Source organism: Triticum dicoccoides, chromosome 6A (assembly GCF_002162155.2).
Source record: "Triticum dicoccoides isolate Atlit2015 ecotype Zavitan chromosome 6A, WEW_v2.0, whole genome shotgun sequence".
Lineage (NCBI taxonomy): Eukaryota > Viridiplantae > Streptophyta > Magnoliopsida > Poales > Poaceae > Triticum > Triticum dicoccoides.
Genome location: NC_041390.1, coordinates 240,799,382 through 240,813,100, shown reverse-complemented (window position 1 = coordinate 240,813,100; position 13,719 = coordinate 240,799,382).

The following is a 13,719-nucleotide window of genomic DNA, read 5'->3' as shown; positions in this document are numbered from 1 at the left end:
TCATGAAGAAGACCTCTTTTTTCGAGTGGAACCATAAGGCGGACGAAGCTTTTCACTAGTTGAAGAAGATGCTGACTACTCCACCCGTCCTGGCGGCTCCAACTCCCAAGGAACCTATGCTCCTGTACATCGCCGCCACCAGCCGAGTAGTCAGCATAGTCATTGTAGTAGAGCGCAAGGAGGAAGGCAAGGCGCTACCTGTCCAGAGACCAGTATATTACCTGAGCGAGGTACTGTCGACCTCCAAGCAGAACTACCCCCACTACCAGAAGATGTGCTATGGCGTGCACTTTGCTGCCAAGAAATTGAAGCCTTACTTTCAAGAACATCCAATCACGGTGGTCTGCACGGCTCCACTTGCCGAGATCATCGGCAGCCGTGATGCCTCTGGTCGAGTGGCCAAGTGGGCCATAGAGCTGGCTCCTTACACCATCTACTACCAGCCCTGCACCGCTATCAAATCATAAGCACTGGCCGACTTCCTCGTCGACTGGACCGAGACCCAGTACCTGCCTCCAGCACCTGACTCCACCCATTGGCGGATGCACTTCGACGGCTCCAAGATGCACACCGGCTTGGGAGCCGGCGTCGTCCTCACCTCTCCCAAAGGCGACAAGCTCAAATATGCGCTGCAAGTCCACTTTGCCGCCTTCAACAACATCACCGAGTACGAGGCGCTCATTCATGGGCTCCGGCTTGCCAAAGAACTTGGCATCCGCCGGATCTTGTGTTATGGCGACTCGGACTTAGTGGTCCAGCAGTCGTCTGGCGACTGGGACGCCAAAGACGCAAACATGGCGAGCTACCGTTTCCTCGTGCAGCAAATCAACGGGTATTTCGAAGGGTGTGAGTTCCTCCATGTGCCAAGAAACGACAACGACCAAGCAGACGCCTTGGCACGAATCGGCTCTACCCACCAAGCAATACCATCTGGCATCGCCGTTCAACGCCTCCTCAAGCCGTCTGTCAAGCCTTCACCAGAATCAGACTCCATCTTTGTGTCGGCTCCTCCCGAAGACGGCAGACCCGACTCCAGAGTTCCGGCAGTCGGAACGGGGACTTTGGCGGGCGACTCCAAAGCTGCCACAGTCGAGCCCGGCCCGGGGACTGCGGTGATGGACTTGAAGATTCCAGAACTCGGCCCAAGGACTGAGCCAGTCGGTCTGGGGACTTCATCAGCCCAACAAGCGGTTGTTGACTCCAGCCCACCACCTCCCAGCCCAGCCTCCCTCGTCCAAGTCGCAGTTCTGATAGTCGACGAAATAGCAGCACCCTCATGGGCCCAGCCCATCCTCAAATTTCTGGTGAACAAAGAGCTACCAACTGATGAGACCTCAGCTCAGCAAGTACAACGCCGGGCAGCAGCCTATACCATAATCAACAGAGAGCTGGTCAGGCGCAGCGTCACTGGTGTCTACCAGCGCTGCGTAGAGCCAGAGCAAGGCCAGGCGATCCTCAAAGACATCCATCAAGGCGAATGTGGCCACCATGCGGCTTCAAGAGCACTCGTTGCCAAAGCCTTTCGGCACGGTTTCTTTTGGCCGACTGCCTTGGAAGAGGCCAAGGAGTTGGTCCAAAAATGCAAAGGGTGCCAGAAGTTCAGCTCCAAGCCGCACCAGCCGGCTTCCGCGCTCAAGACCATCCCCATTGCTTGGCCTTTCGCAGTTTGGGGTCTAGACATGGTGGGACCATTCAAAACAGCACGAGGTGGTCTGACTCACCTACTTGTCGCAGTGGACAAGTTCACCAAGTGGGTGGAAGTAAAGCCAATTAAGAAACTGAACGGTCTGACTGCCGTGACCTTCATCACCGATATCACAATTCAGTACGGCATACCACACAACATCATCACCAACAACGGCACAAATTTTGCCAAAGGCGCCTTGGCCCGTTTCTGCGCAACACAGGGCATCCGACTGGACCTAGCGTTCGTCGCCCACCCGCAGTCAAACGGCCAAGTGGAGCGAGCAAACGGCCTCATCCTGTCCGGCATCAAGCCTCGATTGATCGAGCCTCTGGAGCGCTCGACTGGCTGCTGGCTTGACGAGCTGTCAGCCGTCCTCTGGAGTCTACGCACGACTCCAAACAAGTCAAACGGCTTCACGCCCTTCTTCCTCGTCTACGGTGCCGAAGCCATCATCCCAACGGACATAGAGTTTGACTCCCCATGAGTCACCATGTACACCGAGGAGGAAGCAGAAGAAGCACGACAAGACGGCGTCGATCTGCTGGAAGAGGGCCGGCTGTTGGCACTCAGCCGGTCCAGCATCTACCAGCAGAGCCTGCGCCGATACCACAACAGGAAGGTCAGGCCAAGATCTTTCCAAGAAGGCGACCTTGTACTCCGGCTGATCCGGCGAATAGCCGGCCAGCACAAGCTGTCGCCGCCTTGGGAAGGCCCTTTCATCATCAGCAAAGTACTAGGCAATGACTCCTACTACCTGATCGATGCTCAGAAGCCCCGAGCACGCAAGAGGGACGACTCCGGCAAGGAGACAGAGCGGCCATGGAACGCAAATCTTCTCCGAAGATTTTATAGTTGATGCAGTATGTACCACGCTACCTTTTGTATTAAAATACCAAGACTTCGGGCCCCCCGAGACGAGCTCGGGGACTGCCCTCTTTTGTCTGTATGATAAAAATTATGCCTACAAGTATGTTACTCTTTATCATGCCGCTTGGCACCGGGCTCGACAAGTAGGGCCGGGGACTTGCCACCTTGCACTATGAAATGCTTCCTGCAGCCGGACAAGTAGTGTGTAACATCTAAGCCGTCTTCTGTCAGAAGCCGCAGCTTGCAGAGCGACTGTACGGTGGGCAGAGGTAAGGTAGAATGGGTGATCGCACGAAAAATGGCTAGGGACTCAAAGCGTAAAACATAGCTCAAGACGGCTTCCAAGCCCTTCTCGCAAACTGACTCTCGGATAGTCGTATTGTCGTTTTCTATCCAACTTGCTCAAACAATCTTAAAATCGGCTAAGTACTTGCTTTCCCAAAGTAGCCTAGCACTTGATCCAGCAACAGTCTGCAGAGCGGCTGTCCGATTGGCAAGGCAGGCAACTAGGAGAAAGCGGCAAAGGAAAACAGCCAAAAGAACAATGAGCAAGAAAAGATAGACATATATATATAACACAGGCCCTTGGCCGAATTGTCAAGCAGAGGTTCAGAATACACCCCGCGGGTGGAATTGTGCGAATTAACAAGTTCTTCAAAAGACTACTGAAGCAGATAAAACAAAAGACACAGCGGCAGCTTAGGAGGCGGCAGACGGAGTCGGGGGGTCAGAGGAGGCGCCAGCGTCAGTCGTCGGGGCGGTCGGCTGGCTAGTCTCGGCTTGATCGCCTCCAGCAGCAGTCGGATCGGTCGCGCGCGGCTCGTTGCTGGAGGCGCGGTCGGGCTGAGGCTGGCCGTCTGCTCCGTCTTCTGGTGCCTCCGCCTCGCCCTCATCCTCCGCCTCGTCCTCCTCCTCGACGATGGAGCCGATCACCTCCGCCGAGTCTTCCCGTAGTCTGGGTTCATCCCAAACCACTCCGGCGGGACCTCCTCGCCGTCTTTAGACCGCTCGGGGATGAAGATGCTCGTGTCGGTGTACTCGGCGATCGCCGCAGCACGCTTGACGAGGGCGTCTTCCATAGCCGCCAGCTCCGGCTGGGCCTCCGACCGAAGCGTGGCCAACCGGTCTAGATCCAGCCCCGGGTACCACGCCTTGACGAACTCCAAGGCCCGGCGTGCTCCAGCCCGGGCCGAAGAGCCCTTCCAGGCCTCGACGCGACCAGCCGCGACCTCCAACCAGTTGGCCGTCAGGCTGGGGGTGCGCGGAGCCTGCATATCCGGCCAAAGGGCGGAGATCACCAGGGCGCCGATGCGCTGAAGCCGGCGCAGCATCCGGTGAGCCAACCGGAGGCGAGCCTCAATACTCAAGATGTGCTCATCAAGAGTTCGGGGGGCATCGGCAGCGATCTCTGCGCCCTCCGCCCTCCGACTTGCACAATCGGCCTCGATGGCTTGGATGGCGGCCTGAGACTGCCCAGGGAAAAAGTCTGGAAAAGACACGAAGAAACAAAAAAGCGAGTCAAAAACCAGGAGTCGGCACGACCTAGGTCGGCGGCTCAAAGAAAGAAAACAAAGAGACTCACCATGAACGATGTCTTCGATCTCGTGGAAGCCGGAGGATAACATCGCCTCCTTGTCAGACCAGGAAGAGCGCTTGCTCGCGAACTCGGCCAGGAGGGCGGCCTTCGTGTCCTCCGCCTCCCTCTGCGACTTTGCGAGCAGCCCCTTCTGCTCTGCCAACTGAGTGGTCAGCAGATCGCGCTCCACGGCGAGCTTGCCGCACTCCTCCCCTTTGGCGAGCAGGGCGGAGTTGGCTTCGCTCAGCTGCTGTTGAAGAGCAGCGTTGGCCCCTGAAGGAAAGAAAGAAAGACAGCAGTCGTCAATAAAGTAGGTCGCCGGGGAGATCCGGCCCGACTGCTCAGCAGTCGGCCCGAATCTCGGGGACTACAGCCCGTGGGTGCGCTAGCGCGCCCCCGCAGAGAAGAGAAAAAGGAGAAGGACTTACTCCGGCTCTCCGCCAAGTCGGCGGTCCGCTTGCCCAACTACTTACTCCGGCTCTCTGCCAAGTCGGCGGTCCGCTTGCCCAACTCTTCAACATTACGGTTGAAGGCGGTGATGCGGAGGTTGTGGTAGTCCTACAACAAGCATTTCAGACAAAGTTAGTACCCAGAAGTTCATCAAATTGGAGTTCCTTACCGCCTGCTCAGCAGCCGACCCGAAACTCGGGGACTACACCCAGTGGGTGCGCTGACACGCCCCCACAGAGAGGAACAAGAAAAATAAAGGCCCAAAGAAAAGACATACCCGGACGGCCGCCCGTGACGCCAGGAACGCCTTGGTGCAGCTCTGGAGGGCGTCACCCTCAGCGCGGAGCTTCGCCTGGACGTCCAAGAGCGCCCGGTTCAGCGGCCCTGTGCCGCCTCCCCGCACCCACCCAACAGGTGCGACACTCATCGCCTCGGCGTCTAGAGCCGCGGAGTTGGCGGTGCCGGCCTCCAGGGGGCGGGGTGCCGAAGTCGCCTTCTCTAGACGACGACGCGCCGGCGAGCCGACCTGGAGGAGTAGCCTCGCCACGGCCTCTTCTTCGGTCGGCGGCACCAGAGGGTCCGCTGGCTGCTCGCCTCGCATGCCTTCAGACGGCGGCGGAGGTGGCGGCGGAAAATTCGCGCCCGGAGTAGAGGGCTCGCCGCCTTCCCTCTCCTCGACGAGGTTCTCCCCACCGGCTCCCCCAGTCTGCCCCGTGAACTCCGACGGCGGCGGCGCAGAGTTCAGCGGGGTAACAAGAAAGGCCGCCTGGCGGCGTGCGGCTTCCTCAGCCTGCTGCTTCGCCGCGGTGGCGGCTTCGGCCTCCTCTAGTTTTTTCTTGGCGGAGGCCGAGGCCTCCGCCTTCTCCAGGTAGAGGGCTTCTTCTTCATTGCGCTTCTCCTGCGCATTCCGCTCCGTCGCCTCCCGGAGGTCGGCAGCGGCGTCTATCCGCCGAGTGGTGGCGGGTGTCTCCGCTGACCCCATGATGGAGGCGGTGGCGACCCGCTCAAGAGAGAGGGGAGCCCTGAAGAAAGAAGGGCGAGCAGAGACTCAGACAAAACACGAAGAAAGAATAAACTTTGAAGTTAGAATACTTACGCGGAGACCAACGGCGGCTTCTTCACTTCCTTACGGAAGCGGATGGCCTTTGCGGCTACCTCGTCCCGCCGGGTCGCCGCAGCCGACCCCTTGGGCTTCTTCGGCCGGCTGCCAAACAAAGTCGGCGCAGCCCGGCGCTTCTTCCCGCCGCCTGGAGCGCCCGACGCGGCAAAAGAGCCCGCGCCCGGCTGGCTGGGTCCTGGACGATGGTGAGGGGCGACTCCTCCCTCGGTGTCGTCTTCAGGCCAGTCGGCAAAGGTAGCCGAGGGCCTGAAGTCGCCTATCATTCCTCCTCCTCCCTCGGCGTTGTCTTCCAGAGCCGCCGCCCCTAGATCGGGGTCGTCAACGTCGCTCTCCGCCCGATCGGCGGCGAACTCACGGGCCGGCCCCGAAGTGCCGACTGGTGGGTGAAGAAGGGGATTCTAACCAAAAAGCAAACTGATTAAAACAAGACTCGGCAAGAAGAAGATAATCTAAAGAAAAGAAAGGCGACTCACCACGGGCGGGGGGTTGGCGCGGGAGTATGGCTCCTTGCCGAATCGCCAGTCCTCCGGGAGCCTGCTGTCCGAGAGGTAGTTCACCATCAGGGCCACCTCTTCGTGAGGCATGTCCTTGGTGCACATCCGACTCGGGTCACGGACCCCGCTCATCTGGCATATCAGGTGAGGGCGGCCTTGAAGTGGGAGAGCTCGGTGCAAGACGAAGGCGGCCAGCAGGTCCGGGCCAGTCAGACCCTCCGACTGCGTCAGCACTCGGAGTCGCGTGATGGCGCCAGCTCCCGCAGGCGTCAGCGACCTGGCCCGGTACGACCAGTTGGGCAGTCTTCCAGCCGGCAGATTAACCCAGTTGCCCCTCGTGGCGACATTCCTGACGTAGAAGTAGGACCGCTGCCACATCTTCACCGACTTCAGCAGCGAGATGGAGGGGAAGTGGTTGTCGGCTCCTGTCCTTCGCACGACGATGAAGGCGCCGCACTGAGCCGGCACGCCTGCGGCCTGGGTGCCGAGCTTGGAGAAGAAGAACTCCCCCCAGAGCTCGAGGGTGGGGAGGACTCCAAGGAAGCCCTCGCACAGAGCCACGAAGGCAGACAGCAGCACCACTGTGTTGGGGGTGAGGTGGTGCGGCTAGAGGCCGTAAAACTCCATGAACGACCGGAAGAAGCTGCTCGCCGGCAGCCCCAGCCCGCGCAGGCAGTGCGAGCGGAAGATGACCCGCTCGCCCTCCCGCGGGGCGGGGGAAATCTCCCCCTCCGGCGCGAGACGCACCTGCACGCGATCCTCGCCGGGAAGCCGACGGGTCCAGCGGAGGAACTCGATATGGTCTTCATGGACCTCGGAGCCGTCCCAGGTGCCGGAGCGCACTGGGGGAGGCGTGGCAGCGGAGGAAGAGCTCATCGCGAAGCTATCGCCGCAGTGTTCGCCGGAGCTTGGGCGTGCTGCAAGGCGAAGAAGAGAAGAGGAAGCGGGAGAGCGAGGAGCTGCGAGGAGGAAGAAGCGAGGGGTAGTGGGAAGGAGGGGCGCGCGTGCCCCCCTCTTCCCCCTACTTATAGCCCTATGGGCTGCGAAGCCGAGGGGGCGGACGTGGGGATTTACTGCGCCCGCAACCCCACGACCCCCACGATCCACGTAAAGTTACTGCGCACAGTAACTTCACGGGAATCCCAACCGCCCGCCAGGGCCGCAGCGGATCCGCTCGGGCGCCGAGGCACGGTAGTGGCGGGCCCCACCTATGGGCCTGTCCCGTCGCGCGTGTGGGATGGCAGAACGGCCTGGCCACGTGCCCTCGTGTGATAGGCCAGGAACGGGTGGCGTCCTGGAAGCTTAGCTAGCACGCCACTTGAAATCCCGCCGCGACATTCGAACTACTGAGCAAGTCAGAGTTGAGTGAGTCTGAGTTGGGCGAGTCCGACTCCTTCTAGTCAGCCCGGCGGAAATCAATCAAGACCATGTGTTGCGCCCGAAAAGAGAAACTGCTGAGGCTTCTTGGCCGATCGTCCGCGGCGCCTCACCAGCTTCGGGGACTACTGTCGGAGTAATGGGCCACCGGTAGGCCAACCCGAGCCCCATGACCTTTCAAGACATCGGGGCAGGCTGCGCCCCTCAAGACCACCAGGCGAAAAGCCGCCTCCCGGGGAGTCTACGGCAAGGCGACTGACTGCCCGCTCACGGCCGAGTCCCAGGGATGACTTCCAGAGAAGCCGGCTTTGGGGAGTCGGCCGGTGACTCCAACAAACCGTAACCTCATCGAGGAGGACGGGGCAGGGGCGTGGCTACAATGAAGCCCACTCCCCGCTCCTTACCAAGGGCAGGCATGGCTACAGCGCGCCGTACTTGGGAAGATCTCCCCGCGGCGTGGCACTGTTGCCTAGCCGGCCCTGACATCAGCACCACTGTACCTGGTCCTGCACCCACAACGGCTTGTCTGTACGGCCTGGAGGCAGCAGGGCCCACCAACCAGCGAGACCTCGGGAGACGGCGGACCCAACGGGAGTCGGCCCGGGGGAGTCGGCCGAGCCCTCCCCCGGGCCCACACGCCATTAATCAAGAAGAGATGGGGAGTGGCCACAGTGATCGCCTGCCAGGCGGCGGGGCTATTGCCATGACCCCATGACCAAGCTTGCATCATCGGGAGCACGACTACAGTAATCAGCAGCCGGCAAGACCCGCCCGCGGCGGACGCGGCCTGTCGGCTCCGTACCAGACCAGTCGGCGGGGCCCACCAGCCGGCGGGCCCCAGCAGTCGGCGGAGAAGTCGGAGGTCGGAGACACTGACGGCTGGGCCCTCGCCCAGTCACATTACCATTGTACCCTTGGGGGGTAGGCCTATATAAACCCCCCAGGGCACCCATGCAAAGGGTTGGATCCCAGTAGTTCTATACCTCACCAGATAGAGGGAGAGAGCTAGCCTTGCCCTCTGCTACCACCATACACAGCTCAAGGAGCAACCGTGTAAACACTTGACCATAGTGATCATGTGGAGACCCCGCAGAGCAGCAATAGGGGTATTATCTCCCCGGAGAGCCCCCAAGCTGGGTAAGATTCGCCGCCGTGCATGCCTTCGCCTCATCCCATTTCTAGGCACCGGCGACGTTCTACTCGCCCCCACCATGATAAGCCATCCGTTGGCATATGTCGCACCAAACCCCCGACACATGATATCCATGTCCCAACATGGAACAACCTGCAACTGCACCTGCAACTAGCAACGCTATAAGAGGGGCTGAGCAAAGCAGTAACATAGCCAAACAACAGTTTGCTGGGATGGTGGAAAAGGTTAGAGACTTATCATGGCAATTTGGGAGGCTTGATAAACTAGTGGTAGGTAGCGCGACATAGCGATAGCATCGAGACCACTAGCCAAGCAAAGATAGTAGTGGTATCCAGGGTGATGATCATCTTGCCTGAAATCCCGCTAGGAAAAAGACCGAGTCCATGAAGTAGTTGAAGCAACATAGTCGAACGGATCCTCACAATCATAACGTAACCGGAACTATCACGAAGAAGCAACACCGGAAAGAAGTAACAACATGGTAAACAAACATCACATAAACATGGCATGATGCACAACCAAGTATGATGCATGTCCAGTTTAATGAGGCATGGCACGGCAAAGTGCAACAAACAGTTCTAGAAATTAAGTGGAGCTCAATATGTAAGGAGTTGCATATTGATGAAACTTCACAAAAAATATTTAGTTCACTCTCATTTAAGTACACAACAAGTTTAAATGTTGTTTAACATGGCAAGAGTTGAAGCATAACTAATCTACCTATCTAGGAAATTTAAATGAGGCTGGAAACAACAAACAAGAATTCCGGAAAATCCTCATATGCAATTTACGAATTTGGTATTGTTCTGCCCTATACACAATTTTAGATTTGTTAAGCATGCAAAGTAAGTGCACCATGTTAATCTATGCATTTTTCTACACCATTTACATATAAAGTTTATTTAATTCAAAGCTACGGTTAATTAGTTATGAAATAAACCATTTTAGCATGTCATTATGCAAATTAAATGCAAATAGCAATTTAAACATTTCAAACATGGTTGAAAGTTGCATATTATGAAAGTACAAGAAAAAGTAAGCATTTTACATATTTACATCATTTTAATCCGATGCACAGTTGGTGAGATATGATATGCCTGAACTCTAGGGGTTTTCTGTAAAACATCAATTCCTGGAATAATATCTAAATTCGTTCCGTGGACAAAACATGAACCAGGCCGAATCTGCTGGCCCAATAGGAGGGAAAAAGGAGGGGCGCAGGAGGGGCAGCTCATCCATGGGCCAAGCCCAGCTGCAAAGGAGGCCGGCTTGGGCGCACTGGGCCTGAGGCAGGGAAGGAGATGGACCGTGGCGCAGCCGCTGGAGCGGTCAACACGAGCAGCGCTCGTCGTCTCGTCCATGCTCGAATGAAGTAGGGTGCGACGTGGCGGGGCTGCGGGGCACAGGGAGGTGCGACTCTGGCGGGCAGGGGTTGGAGGTGAAGCGGCGGAGTGGCGCGGATCCGGGCGATGGCAGGAGGTGAACGGTGTGGTTCGAGCGTGAAGGAGAACGAGGCGGCGAGGGTTCAGGCGCCTCCCTCACACGCGCAGGCGATGCAGAGGACGAACAGGATGGCGATGCATGGAGGCTCTGACGACGACGGGGTCTGAGAGGTGCCGGAGGCAGGCGGATCCGGCAGGGACCGGCCGGATCTAATGAGGAACAGTAGTGCACGGCAAACTCCGAGGATGGCGGCGCGCTTGGAGCTCGGTTTCCTATGAGGACGACCATGGCAAGAATTGGAGAGAGAGAGAGGACATGAAGATAGGGAGAAGGGAAGAAGGAGAGGAGCGCGAGGGGCTGGCCTGGCGATGGCTCTGCTGCTGCTGCTGCTCGCCGATGGCTCGGTGCTGCTGCTGGGACAACAAGGAGGAGCTCCTCTCCTCGTGGAGCTCCTGGACGAGGGGCCTGCGAGAGCACGGGTGCGGGGTAACTCTGGGAGGTGCTGGTGGGGTTGGGGAATGGATTTGATCGGGGGCTCCCGAGAAGGGTGGCGACTGCTGGTTGGTGTCGGGTGAAACTGGATCGGGAGGATCCCAAGGAAGAAGGGACTGGTGGAGTGGCGGCGGTGCGATGGGATAGATGGGACAAGGCCCCTAGGATCTAGGGTTGGACTGGTATTTATAGCATAGAATTTTGGTTAGGGCCTATTTGGTCCCTCCAATCAAAATCAGATGGTCCGAGAAAAATAGGCTGGGAGAGTCCAACAAAGAACCGAAGATATTTTAGGGATGTTTGGGGATGATCCGGACACACTGGTCACGACCAAGCGGTTCGGGTTCGGGGAAGTTTCGGACGCGCATGCGAGGGGGTTTCACATAAGGCCATGGAGATAAGAGATTTGATGGGCTCAGAGAAGAGAGAGAAGATAGCGGTTCAGTTGATCTGAGAGGATGTCAAAAGAGACAAGGAAGAAGCGGCAACTACAAGCGGATGCAAGTTTTGAAAACAATGACGGCAACAGAGTGTCGATGTAATGCAGATGATGCAATGATGAATGCAACAAAAAAATGATACACACGGCAACAATAAAAACATGAAAGGCATCCGGAGCGTCGGTCTCAGGGCGTCATAGAAGCCATTGATGCCGACTTGCTGGCCGGCAGGCAGCCGGAGGACGACGACGACCCAATGAAGAACATGGTAGTCAATGATCCGGCGCCAACCCTCTCCTCCATGCTATCCTCCCGGTGCATTGCAGCATGACCATCGGCGAGGCTCGTGCCCAATACATGGACATGGTGAGGCAGAGGTAAACCTCTTTTTGGCCATTGGCTCCTCAAGCTCCCTGGCACACAGGCTGAGGTTGAGGATGGAGGCGGCGGCGATGGCGGTGACCTACCAATTTTACTAGGCGGGAGTAACAAGGCGGGGCTACTGAAAATTTGGATCAATGGCGAGCAGATATTTTTGAGATTGCGAGGGATGCAGAGGCGGGAGTAAAATGCCAGGGCCCGGGGCTACTGAAAATTTGAATCAAGGGACTGAAGCAGAGCGGGAGTAACATACATCACACACGGTCGGCACATACTAATCGTGTGCTATCAAACATTAAAACCTTCCAGGCGATAGATATTTTCGAGATTACGAGGCAGTAGATATTTTCGAGACCGGGAGGCAAGCCTCGTGGAGCCCAATCTATTGTGCTGATGTGAGGGACTGCAGGTCATGGGCGTGGCACACGGGCAGTCTAACCAAACCGTGTCTGTTGCGTACCCAATCATAGACGGTTTCTACATCCAACTCGTGTGCTGTTTATAAATTTGGTAAAAAGAAAAATGCGGGAGAGGGTCAGAACAAGAACACACTTGCATGTGGATCAAATATATGTATGAAAAGGGTAGTTTGATGTTGGGATACCCAATGCACAACTTTGATGTGGCACCTGTCGCACAAAAGCACAGTATTGCTAATCAGCCACCCCCTATGAACCCCACTTCGTGTCGACGGTAAAGGAATCCTAGCTACGAATGCATGTCTCTAAATAGCTAGGTCTGAAATCTCACCCTATCATAACACAAAATCTATAAGAGTCCATTATATATATATAGAGAGAGACACTATTCTAATCATGTAATCAAAATAGTTATTTGGATCACAGAGCGCCCTGTATAGACGCGAGTGGATCCTCTCGAACTCCCAAACCGCAAACCAGTGGAGGAAGAAAAGAAAACCATGTCTCCACCCACCCCCGACCTATCTGCGCACTCCACCACGATCCCCACACCCATCCCCCACCTTCGCTGCAGTGCTGCCGGCCGCCGGATCCGCTGCCACACCCGCGTGTGCTGCCGGCCACTGGAGCCGCCGCCCACACCCACGCACACAAGCCCCGACGATCTCTGGCCATGAGCGCCGCACCGCCGCCACAAGGCTCCGGCGACCTCCGGCCCTATGCGCCGCACTGCCGCCCTAAGGCTCCAACGACCTTCTGCCCTGTGCGCCGAGCTGCCGCTGTGCCGCCTGTCCATGCCTCCATGCTACCCACGCGCCCACCACCATCTCCGCGCCAGGATCCTGTGCACCGCGCTGTCATCTCCGGCGTGTCTCCACCTACGCACGTCCCAACTCGGCGCCCCCGCACCCCCATCTCTTGCGCGCCGCTGCCTACGGCTGGGATCTCGCACCTGCAGCCGCTTCTCCACCACAACCCCACGAGCTGCAGCACAGCGACGGCTGTCGTGCTCCATCTCTCATCCATTTCTTCCACACATGCTCCAAACATACCTCTATCTCTCTTTGTCCCTGTTCGTCAGCAACAAGCATCAGTTGTTTCTTGTTGTTTGTTTTATGACCTGCTCACTATATTGTATGATCCAAAGGATTTGATGTACCAGCAATCAGCATCCAGCAGTTGCAATTTTTTTTTAAAACGAGGCAAAAGATTTGCCATTTCATTAAATAAGAGAGAGTTGTAACAAGATCCGAGGACCACAGCCAAACAATGGCCGAACAAAGGCGAAGATAAAGCAACTACTCGCGATGTAAAATTACACCCAGCCCTTTGGCACCTACCAGCGTCCACAAAGTCGCCTCATTCATGATTTTTTCCACAATAATCGTCGTAGGCGCGGAGACGTTCCGAAAGACCCTAGCGTTTCTCTCCTTCCAAAGTTCCCAAGAGATAAGCATGAGTAGGGAGGCCATCCCTTTCACATTTGGCGAGCGCGCAAGCGCAATCTCAGACCACCAATGTCTGACACTTCGCATAGCCGCTCAGTCCGCCTTGACAATATTGCTCAGCCCGATCTTCGCCTTTACCGCATTCCAAACCGCAACCGAAAACCGGCATTGAAAAAGGAGGTGCGCTGTAGACTCCTGAACTTGGCTACAAAGAGGACGCAAACCGCAATTCGGCCATCTTCTTCGTTGTACCCTGTCTGCTGTCCATACTCTGTTGTGAATGATTAACCAAGCGAAGAACTTGCATTTCGAAGTTGCCTAGACTTTCCAAACAGTCTTTAGGAGTGGGGTTGAGTTGCAAAAAAAAATGAA